The sequence below is a fragment of the Pongo abelii genome, chromosome X (genome assembly GCF_028885655.2).
Source record: "Pongo abelii isolate AG06213 chromosome X, NHGRI_mPonAbe1-v2.0_pri, whole genome shotgun sequence".
NCBI classification, from domain to species: Eukaryota; Metazoa; Chordata; class Mammalia; order Primates; family Hominidae; genus Pongo; species Pongo abelii.
In genome coordinates, this window is record NC_072008.2 from 79,197,464 (window position 1) to 79,209,450 (window position 11,987).

Sequence of the window (11,987 nt, forward strand, 5' to 3'; positions counted from 1 at the left end):
AATGAAAGTTCCATGACAAGACTTTGTTAATATCTGCAACAGTCTCTGGCACTTAGTAAGTACTTAATAAAGCCAGAAAGCTAGAAAGGGCCAGATCATGACCAGTTTCCCTTCTCTTTTCTACCACCAACTGGGAAACCCCACCAAAGCCACTGACAACTTACCAAGGCTTCCCAACTGCCTCACAAGGACATTCATAGCAACCGTAATTCATCCTCGCCCTCTGATGAACTTGCTGCGCAAGAAGCATCTGTATGAGTAACAGGCAGATCTTAATGTTGCTCTTGACCAATGACAAGTTTTCTGGCCATCCAGGAATCCGCATGTTTAACAAGCACCCCAGGTGATTTTATGCATAATAAAACTTCACACTATGGAAATTTCCAACATCAGAGGAGTAAAATCTCAGGAGCTATTACAGAAATCTTTTAGTGTGAAATGAGTCCAAGGTGTGTGGATCACTTGAGCCCAGGAGTTCAAGACCAGCCTGGGCAACATAGTAAGACCCCCATCTCTAATTAAAAAAAAAAGAAAAAGAAAAAAAAATCTTTTACTGTGAAATAAAAACATTTCTGTCTCACATGGCTTCCTTGGATTTGATAGAACCTAGATGAAGCACTGAGTAGAAGACACAGTACTGGCTTGGACTCAAATCCATTTTCTATGCCAACTAGCTAAAATCTTGGGCAATTTGTGCCATCTACTGTGGTCTCATATAATCCTGGGCAATTTCTAATTCCCCCATCTATAAAAATGGGAGAATAGGGAAAAAAGAGGTTAGACTGTTTATTCTGTAGTACAGCCTGAATATTTTAAGACTTTTTTTCCATATCATGTGAAAATATCCAGTAATTGCTTAGTGCCTATTAAGCACTCTTACCCTACCCCATCCCACTAACTGGGCAAGCCCACCAAAGCCACTGGCCACTTACCAAGACTTCACAATTGTTTGATAACTAGGTGCAGGATGCTGATTTGAGCCTCTCCCAATTCTCTAACAACCTCACTGGAGGTTAACCAGGCAGAGCTCAATATGCCTCTTCAACAGTAGCATAGTTTCTGATTGAGTGTGGCATCACCTATAGGACAGGGAGAAGAAAGAAACAAACATAAGATGGAACAGTCAAGGTTTGAGATCCAGCTTTAATTTTATTTTTACACCTTAGTAAAGTTATCTGGCCAGCCACACCACGGATCTCAGATTTTACTCTTGCTAAGCATTCACACTTAGCATCACAATTATATTATCTGGCAAAGGCAGTTGCAAGGTCTACAATTGTTAGTAAGGATTCCTGCCCTTATTTTAAACGAGACAACCTGGGTACAGAGGTACCAATGACTACACCAAAGTGTTAGTACCCAGATGTGAACTCTAATGCTTATCTTCATAGTTTCCTTCAAGTTCTTCCCCTCTTTAGACTTCAATATCGCTGTGAATAAGTGGGCAAACTTGACCCCTTAGTGGCCCTTCTGTGTCTGGCAGTTAATGAACCTACATTCTTTAGTCCTGATCAAAACAGCGTGCAAAAGGTGAATGAAATCTTCATCTAGTCATCAGACGGCATCTGGTTTTCACACTGATAGGAAAAGGTTACAAAACTCTGGCCTCTTGGACCAAGACCCTATCATTTACAATCTCAACTCCCACCACGACTCACCTTACCTTAAGTGAAAAGGAATTAACATTATCTGCTCCCTCACCCAGCTGTCTGGGTTATCAATAGGACCACAAAAAGCTAGGCAGACCAGTGGCTACGCCCCTAACTCCAAGAATCAACCACTGAAGTAACAGTCTCTGAGTCATGAGACACAAGCCAAAGACCATCAAGGAGTCCTTTCTTTCTTTCTTTTGAGACAGTGTCTTGCTCTGTCGCCCAGGCTAGAGTGCAGTGGTGTGAGAGTAGCTGGGATTACAGGCGCTTGCCACCGCGCCCAGCTAATTTTTGTATTTTTAGCAGATGGGGTTTCACCATCTTGGCCAGGCTGGTCTCAAACTCCTGACCTCAGGTGATCCACCCACCTCAGCCTCCCAAAGTGCTGGGATTACAGGCGTGAGCCACCCTGCCCGGCCAAAGGGTCCTTTCTTTCTAAGGAAGCAGTCTATTGCCTGTAAGTTTCTCAGTCCCTAGCTGCTTAGCATGAAAAGTAACCCAGAAATCTGGCAATTCAGCAATGGCCCAAAGCCCAGGTTACTGTTATCATTATATGCTGGCAGCACAAGCCAATACTGCTAAGTGTCCTGTTACTCAGTGAGATGCGGGCAACCCTCAACTCAAACCCCTGGAAGACCCAAGGAGCAGTTACCCAGGACTCATTTTTAACTGTTTTACCTACCACCAGCAAGAAAGTATCTGTCCTCTAATCTAGTAGTGACCATGAGACCCAGGCAGAAACTTCTCCCACCATAGATAGGGAAGATTGGTGCTGCCTAGCTGAGAGGAGAGGGGAAGCAGGAGCCTTGATAGGTTTGAGCCATCTCTTTATTGGAGCAACTAAGGCCACCATTTACTAGAGCAAGACTTGCATATTCATAAGCAGCTGCTGCCACTAGCAATTATTGTAGCTTTACAGCCCAGAAGGACAAGGGTAGAAAAGGAATGTGTAGAGGGCCTAATTGTGAAATAAATGAGAAGTGTAAACACTGATCCAGAAAATGCTTGCACTAAGGAGCCAGGAATAGAGGGGTAGGTGGTAGTTAGTGCCTTCCTCTGAAGACAGTGATCTTATTTCCACCATTCCCTTCCCCCACCCCACCCAGCTCTTTTCCGAACTAAATTTCTCCAGTTTCCAGAACCCCTCACCACCCCCATTTATTCCATTTCTGTTTAGGTCAACAATTTCAAAATGAAATAGTTTCAATGTGTCTCTAACTTTGATAGTCATAGATGAACACTGAAAAAAAAAATTCCAGAACTGTATTAGGCAAAGAATGTAAAAATCAGCCAGAGGCCAGGCGCGGTGGCTCAGGCCTGTAATCCCAGCACTTTGGGAGGCCGAAGCAGGCAGATCACAAGGTCAGGAGATCGAGACCATCTTGGCCAACATGGTGAAACCCCGCCTCTAATAAAAATACAAAAATTAGCTGGGCATGGTGGCGCATGCCTGTAATCCCACTCAGGAGGCTGAGGCAAGAGAATTGCTTGAACCAGGGAGTCGGAGGTTGCAGTGAGCCGAGATCACGCCACTGTACTCCAGCCTGGCGACAGAGCGAGACTCCATCTCAAAAAAAAAAAAATCAGCCAGAATCCCAGAAAAGTTTAACACTTGGGGTATGTTCGTCCAACAACTTTCATGTACATACACAAACATGAATTCTTATTTTACAATGATTAGATGAAACTATACTATTGCTCTTTAGCCCTTTTTCAATTAATATACTGTACACATCTTTCCAAGTCAAATATTTATCTTCAAGACTATTTTTATTTTTAATGGCTATGTTGTCCCATTACATGAATACACCAAAATGTATTTAACCAAGTTCCTATTCATGACTAGGTAAGTTTTTCCATTATTTACTGTTATGAACACCGTGAATATGCACATATCTAAATCTTTTTTTAAATAAGGTTAAACATATATTTGGGGGTATATCCCTATAAATGAATACAAACCTTACAGTGTAAGAGATTTGCAAAGATCGGTAAAACACATCTCTACCCTTGAGTTTAAATCAAAGGAGATAGACACAAACAGGTAACATTTACCATTATCATGTCCATGGATAAAGATAAACAAAATTTCATGGTGCTTCCTAATTGAAACTGCAGCTGTTGCTAACAGAAAAGGCTCAAAGAATACTATTAAACAGTAGCCCAAACTAAAATTCCATTTGCTACAATTCCAAAGAGTTATTCTAATGCTAAATATTGCCTCATTGGCATTTCAATACGACATTGTTGTTTCTCCTTTAGCAAGCCTTAAAGGAGAGAACCAAGCAGAAGCTGCTCAGAAAACCACCTACCCTAAAGGCAGAGAAGTGAGTAAGGTGCAGGGCAGCATATGACACTGGACCTGGACTTCCATCTTTCCTTCCCCCTACTATTTCCAGTAAACAACAGTGAGCTATAGCCATTTTCTTTCAGAAACAACGTGGATTCTCTCCCTGGGACTCTCATTCCTGCACAGATCTGCTTAGACATAGTTGGGCTGTGCTGGTATTCATGCTGACTTAGAAGACACAAATAAGAATGAAAAGAAACTTTTTCAGCACCATGATGGGTGAGATACAGATGACATTAACATAGAAGAGAGACAGATTTTTAAAACCTATTCAACAAAGATGAGTTAATGTGATAACACAAACAGTCCTGAATCTTATAGTAACATTTCAGTCACAGGCGCATATACAATGGTAGTCCCATAAGATAATAACACCATGTTTTTACTGTACCTTTTCTATGTTAGATATGTTTGGATATACAAATACTTACCATTGTATTCCAAATGCCTACAGTATTCAATACAGCAACATGCTGCACAGGTTTGTAGCCTAGGAGGAATAGGCTATACCATATAGCCTAGGTGTGTAGTAAGCTATACCATCTAGGTTTGTATAAGTACACTCCCCTATGATGTTCACACAACAACAGAATGACTTAATGATCCATTACTCAGAACATATCCTGTCTTTAAGCAACACATGACTGTATAGTTAAATGTTAATTATAAAATCTAGGTGTTGGGTACATGGCTTTTCACCATACAATTCTTTCAACTTTCTGTTTGTATTTTTGACAACTTTTACAATAAAATTTTGGGAAAAATCCAGCAAGCAGCTTTAAAAATATGGCGTAAGACCTTTCCTTCTATTATATTTTATTCCTAGGATGATCCTATCCAACGAGATGAGCCTATTCAGTGTTTCCTCCATTTTGTTTTAGATTTAGCTTTCTCAAATATGACTTCGAGCTCTCCGACTTTTTAATGAAATGAAATGAATCAAAATGTATTCATAGGCAGGTTACCAAGATAGTACATGTAAAGTTGAGGAGGCACAAGAGAAGCGGCTCTAAGCTCTTGGAAGTCAGGCTCACTACCTGTATACGTCTAAATAAATGAATATTTCAGACACCCCACTTCTTCATTTAAAAATTAGTGTTAGGGACGCTCTAAACATTTGCCTCAGCTTACCTTTCTGCCTTATCTCACATTAAGTCCTTATTTCCCATATTCTCATTGCAAAGAACTGTGTAGGAAGGAGGGGGGCAAGGACGAAGGCACCAAAGCATGCTATGTCCACGTGCTTCAAGTTTGAATATAATAAAAGGTATTTCTAGAGTAGAGGTTCAAAGCTTGATATTGCAGGGCAGGGTATAACTGACTGACTGCAGGACCCTGGGGGAGGTCTTAAAATCTTCTAATTTAAAACATGTGTTAGCTGGCTTATCTGTAAAAGAGGAAAAAGACTTGTCACAAGCAATGACAAATGAAGTAAATAAATATGAATTTCTGGTTTGGTGAATGGAATGAGGAATGAAACCACCACTGTCGAGTGATGATCCAGAGTAGCCACAGATCTTTTTCTACAAAGGCTTTGTGGGCCACAATGTCTCCAATATATTTAATGGCGAAAACAGCAACTACTTTTGCACCAACCTAATGGCTACTTAATTGTGCCACTGGGCCGCAAAAGCGGCCCCAAGTAAAACATCGATGAATGAACATGGCTGTGTTCCAATATAGAACGGTATTTGCAAAAACAGGTAGCCCATGGGCAATAAAGTTTGCCCACTCTTGGTTTAGAATATGGAGTCTGGTTGGGTGCAGTGGCTCACACCTGTAATCCCAGCACTCTGGGAGGCTGAAGGAGGTAGATTGCTTGAGTCCAGGAGTTCAAGAACAGCCTGGGCACCATAACGAGACCCCTTCCCTACGAAAAATACAAACATTAGCCAGGGGTGGTGGCACACACCTATAGTCCTAACTCAGAATGCTGAGGTGGAAGGATCACCTGAGCCTAGGAGTTCGAGGCTGCAGTGACCCGTGATCGCACCATTGCACTCCAGCCTGGGCAACAGAGTGAGAACTTGTCTCTTAAAAAAAAAAAAAAAAAAAAAAAAGAAAGAAAGAAAAATGCAAAGTCCTATCTAAGAATACTATTTGGATGATTACCTGGGCCCTGAGGATGAGGCCCCAACCTAACAGTTATCACTCAAGTCCCACCAAGAAAGCAAGTGTCAGCAATAGCAACAGTTGCAATATCTGTAAATATCAAGGACTGAAATCCAAACACAAAAATGGCATTGTCTCATGAGAAACTCTTAGGAAGATATATACAGAAATATCAAGTTTCTGACCACATGCTTTTTGAAGAAACAGCTGACAATCCAGAGCCTGTGGAGCTCACTTTAGCAGGCACACAATAAATGTTTGCTGATGAGTCATTCATTTATTCATCTAATAAACATTTACTGAGGCCTACTAATGTGCCAGGCTGGGCTCTGGAGATGAAGACACCTTCCTTGCCCTCAAGGAGCTCACAGTCTAACTGATAACAGGAAGAGAGACAGGCATATACACAGACAATTACAATACAATCTGATAAGTGCTACAACACTTATCAGGTTGTATTATAATGGCCGATGTAAAATTTCTTCCCAGGGGGTGCTGCTCCAGGCTGCTGCTGGCTGTAACATCAAGAGAGGGGAGGAACAAATTATAGAAATCAAAGGTTAAATGCTTTTCGGTTATTTCAAATATTCAGGCTTTCCCTAACCCGTGGCCATAGACGGAATTGGGAACTAGACACTGGCATGATGGAAAATGGGACTTCCGTGCACAGACTTCCAATAAAGGAACTTCTCAACCCCCTCTTCTAAAACATGAGCCTTTTTTTTTTCCTTTTTGCTTATACTCCTCTTAACCTCCCCACCCTACTACCCACATAAGCCTGGTTTAATATCTACAGCTAGCAAAATGCTGAAAAATGGGAGCTTACAACTAACTGGATTAACCCAGTGTAACTGGATAGCAAGAAGCAGTAAGTAACAGCTCATTTGGCACTTCTAAATCCAATAATCCTCATCCTTCACTGAAAAAAAAAAGTTAGAATGTTATTAAATACAAAATAGATAATATACAGATCAGAGTAGGAATAAGTTAGAAAAGTTTATTTAATAAACATAATTAAACAGATTCTCCAAACTAGAAATAACATTCAGTTTCAGGAAACCAGAATTAGACCCCTCCAAGACCTTTGAGAATATCTAATTCACCTATGTATTATAAACAAGAAAAATGAAACAGAGAGGTAACACACTGCCCACTCCCTTTTCAAAATCATGTGAGTGATAGTAACAGACTCCTTGAGGCAAGATTACCCCTGTAATAGTTATTTGGTTCAGATAGTTTTATACAAAGATAGGATGGCATTTTTCTGTGCCTCATACCTTTCTTAATCATACCTAGGTTTTTAATGGCTTTTTTGTCTCTGACCAGCAAATAGGGCTGATAACATCAGCAAGTTGTTGACAGTTATACTGAGATCACTGTTTTGGGACCCGATGTCTCTATGAGGCTGTTATTTAATAAGCTTAACATACTATTTTCCCCTAAAGTTATTACACTGCTCTTGCCTATACACTGTTCCTTTCTGCCAATTAGCCCACTCCTGGTGCCTTCTCACGTGCTAGTGTGTTCCTATTAGCATTTCACATCCCCAAAGCATTTAACAGTATGCATAAATGTGGACATTTCACTATTGCCCATATCCTCCCTCAGTCCACTCAGAAATATTTAAAATAAGACCAGTCCCTGAATGGATGGGGGAGAAGGGACCACTGTTTTGTTTCTTGTCTAAATTAGTTTCTCATTAGGGACAAAATGTTGCCCTGTCTTCTCCCCATGCCCAGAGCCAGGAAGCACCACTGTTGTACAGTACTCAAAAGTGCTTTCCTTTTAGATAAAAAGAAATGGATTTCTATTTAAAGGTCAGACAAGGCCGGGCAAGGTGGCTTATGCCTGTAGTCCCAGCACTTTGGGAGGCCGAGGCAGAAGGATCGCTTGAGCCCAGGAGTTCGAGACCAGCCTGGGCAAGACCTCCACTCTAAAAATAAAAACAAAAATAAGATAGAGGTCAGACAAATGTTATCTCAAAATGGCTACCAAGAACCAGACATGTATCCACACAGCAGTTATATTTGGAATTGCAAACATTTCTTCAGACTCAATGGCAACAAATACTACTGGGAGCATATCTGCAACAAACGACATTTGCAACTTACAAATAACATTCAGGCACAAATTGAATAATTCACAAAAGGAAATAAGAGCTAGTAATTAAGATCTAAAAGTCCAGCCTCACTAATAATCAGAGAACTGTATCACAAAACAAAGATATCGGCCAGGTATGGCGGCTCACCCCTGTAATCCCAGCATTTTGGGAAGCCAGGGTGGGAAAATCATTTGAGCCCAGGAGTTCAAGACAAGCCTGAGCAACATGTCAAAACTCCATCTCTACAAAAAAATTTAAAAATTAGCTGGACATGGTGGCACACACCTGTACTCCCGCTACTCAGGAGGCTGAGGTAGGAGGATGTCTGGAGCCCTGGAAGTCGAGGCTTCAGTGAGCCATGATCACGCCACTATACTCCAGCCTGGGCGACAGGGGGAGAGCCTGTCTCAAAAAAAAACAAAAACAAAAAAAACCCAGAGATACCATTCATTCATTTACATATGGAGTCAGCAAAAAAAAAAAAAAAAAAAAAAAAAAAAGCAAAGCATTTTTTATAAATACCTAAATGACTGGGTACAAAAACTGACATTAATTTTTTGAAAAGTAAATATGCCAATTCTTTATAATGTTCAAATCTTTTGACAAATAACTAATTCTAGAAGTCTCTTCGATAAACAACCCAAAATAAATAATAAAAACCAAATGAAAAGATACTCATTACATAATTTAAAATACTGAAAATCTGTAAAATACTTCCATACAACAGAACATCATGAAACAGTGACAATTACAAAGAATGTTTAACATGGACATACGCATGTTATAATGTTAAAAACAAAACACAATATAAAATAGTACACATATATTATCAACTGCATAGAAAAATGCAGAGAATAAAGTGAATAAATGTATTAACAATAGTTATCTCTGGGTGGTAAAATCATGGATGTTTTTTCTCCCATGCTTGATAGTTACCCTCAGGCAAAGTTACAATATTTACCAAATTTCTAGACTGAGGGAGCTATTCAAATTTAAACAATAGAATAAAAATCACAAAATAGAAGATAAATTTGTCAAATAATTTCAAATCTCTACTAACCAAAAATTTAAAGACAAAAATTAAGAGGCAAACAATAACATGGAGTAGGTATTTATAACATTACAAAAGTCTGAGTACTAATCTTTATTTACAGAACACACTCAAACACATAATAATAAGCAGTCAACTAAAACTTCAACGCATAAATCAACATAAGATATGAACTATCATTACATGAAAGAAAACTGCTGAGATATATATGGAAGAAGCAAATCCAAACTAATAAGCAAATGAAAAATTAATACTGGTTTTTATCCATTAAAAATTAAAAAACAACAACATTCAGCGCTTGTATGAGTAAAAATTGATACAACCTTTTTAGGAAGAAATTTGGCAATAGATACTGAGAGTTTAAAATGTTCATACCCTTTGATGTACTAACTCCACTTCCACGAACGTATCCTAAGCAAATAATAAAAATAAAACAAATGTATTTTCAGTCTTTTATTACAAGAAAAAAGACAATAACCTTTCCATTACTATTGTATATTTAGATCAACACGAAATACTAATAATGGGTTAAAAAAGAACTACTGCGGCAAATGACTGGTTAGATGTCTCAAAGCATTAGATCAGACAGAAAATCAGGCAAAACAAGAAGGGTGTGTCCAGCCTGCCGCAGTCGGCCATTTTAGACCCTCTGCATAACAAAAAGCACAGAAGACAAGGGTAGTTAAGGATAGCTACCCCACTAGGCACCAAATCAACAATTCTTTACCTTTTGTCTCCTAGGTATGTAACCCTGTAGTCTGCACAGTCAGAAACAGAAAACAGGTCTTTCTCATATGGTTTTGGTTAGTTACAAACAAATTTTGAAATCATAAAAGAAGGTTCCTTTAAATTCGCCTCCTCTTTTTAGGGAATAAAGCATAATGCTTAAGAGCACATGCTTCTGGAGCCATCCCACCTGGATAAAAACCCAGTCTCAGCCATTCAACTGGCTGTAAAGCCTTGAACAAATTAGTCTCGTGTCCCTCAAATTTGTCATTTGTAAAAACTTAATAACAGTACTGCTGTTTCGTAAGATTGTAGAGAGTACCAAATAAGTTACGGCCTATGTAAAAGCACGCAGACCAGAACCTCGAACGTAGTAAGTGCTATTGACGTTTAATCATTATTACAGATAGAGAAATAGGCCCAGCGGCCGGGCGTGGTGGCTCACGCTTGTAATCCCAGCACTTTGGGAGGCCAATCACTTGAGGCCGGGAGTTCGAGACCAGCCTGGCCAACATGGCAAAACCCCGTCTCTACTAAAAATACAAAAACTAGCCGGGCGTGGTGGCGCGCACCTGTAACCCCAGCTACTACTTGGGAGGCTGAGGCATCAGAATCGCTTGAACCCGGGAGGCGGAGGCATCAGAATCGCTTGAACCCGGGAGGCGGAGGTTGTAGTGAGCTGAGATCGCGCCACCGCACTCCAGCCTGGGCGACGGAGCAAGACTGTCTAAAAGTGAATAAATAAATGAGCGCGAGAGAGAAATAGGTCCAGAGAAGGAAAAGGACCACCATGAAATCATAGCTAGGATTATTGGGAAAAGATGTTTTTTTCACTTTTTAATCCTGTGCCCCTTCTAACTATGTCTGTATCTAAGTGCTAACTTACTAGTTTTAGCGATTAACAGCAAGTCTTCAAAGAGTCATGACAGTACATCTGCCTTTAAAATAGAAACTCTAATCTTCTCCTTTGACAAAACCGTGCTGAAAGTTCTATAGAAGAAAAAATAAAGGAAAGGGTGAAAGCCCAGGTTACCTTCATACCACCACTGCCATTAACTACTTTTCAATCTTTCTCCACGACAGTATGAGTCCCAGGCAGCCATAGGTCCAAATTCCAGGTTTACGGCAAAGAGTAACAAGCATTTGGAAACACATCCAAATCCTCACGCCTATGTTCTCAGGGGAGAAAATCAAGGGCTTTCGGCCAACATTAACATTAGATTCTCACACTACAACCACAGTGTTTTGCTACTCTGATGGGGTGACTGTATTCACAGCCAAGTACAGTGACCCAAGATCGGAAAGCCAGAGACAGCCCTCCGAATGCGTACTGCCCAAATGTGGCCTGTCTCCAAGTGCTCCCTTTTTACGCATTTCCTACGCACCGCCAGCTGCCGCAACCTTTTGCAGAGTCATCATCGCCTCCTCATTTTTGTACCCACTTACCGATAGGCCAGTGAGAGGCTAAGATTCTGGGTTAATTTCTAGTGGATCTGGCCACAGCATAGGAGAACTCCAACTCAGGTTGATCCCTTCACTCAGCTAAAAAGGTAGTTCTCTGCAAGGCCTGCTAGCCCAAGATGGCCAAGCAAAGACAGCTTACCTCCCCCCTCGCCATTTTGCAACCTTAATTACCCGAACGCTGAGCGCCTCCCCTCCCCGGCACTCCGTCTGAAATACGCATGCGCGCCGCTTCCTCCTCACCGTTCTCCCCAACCATCCAGATGTTGTCTCAAATACGCATGAGCGCCACCTCTACCTCCCAAACGCTGGTACCAACTCCTAGCAACTTTGCGTTCGTAAATATGCCTGCGAGTCCTTCCCTTCCCGACCTTCTAATCCTCCAAACCCGACTCCATTCAAGCCTTGCGCATGCGTGCCTCCCTCTCCCCTCCCCACTGGAGCCCCTCCCCTTAACTCAGGTCTTCTCAAATACTGTAAGCTTGAGCGCCGCCCCTCGGCGCCGCGCCTCCTCATCCAGCCTCTCAAATACCC

The 11,987-nt window shown here is 40.9% G+C and overlaps 1 long non-coding RNA gene across 4 annotated transcripts in view; it reads right to left on the reverse strand.

Annotated features, from left to right (window-relative positions):
- Positions 1–11,621, reverse strand: part of LOC103889068 (uncharacterized) — a 30,758-nt gene extending 19,137 nt beyond the window's left edge. For all 4 annotated transcript variants that reach the window (XR_010138939.1, XR_008518106.1, XR_008518105.1 and 1 more), the window contains exons 1-4: positions 9,642–11,621; positions 3,965–8,617; positions 933–1,079; positions 165–250 (exon numbers count right to left, since the gene is read on the reverse strand). This is a non-coding gene — a long non-coding RNA (uncharacterized LOC103889068). The remainder of the gene's footprint in view (positions 1–164; positions 251–932; positions 1,080–3,964; positions 8,618–9,641) is intronic.
- Between the last annotated feature and the right edge of the window lie 366 nt (positions 11,622–11,987).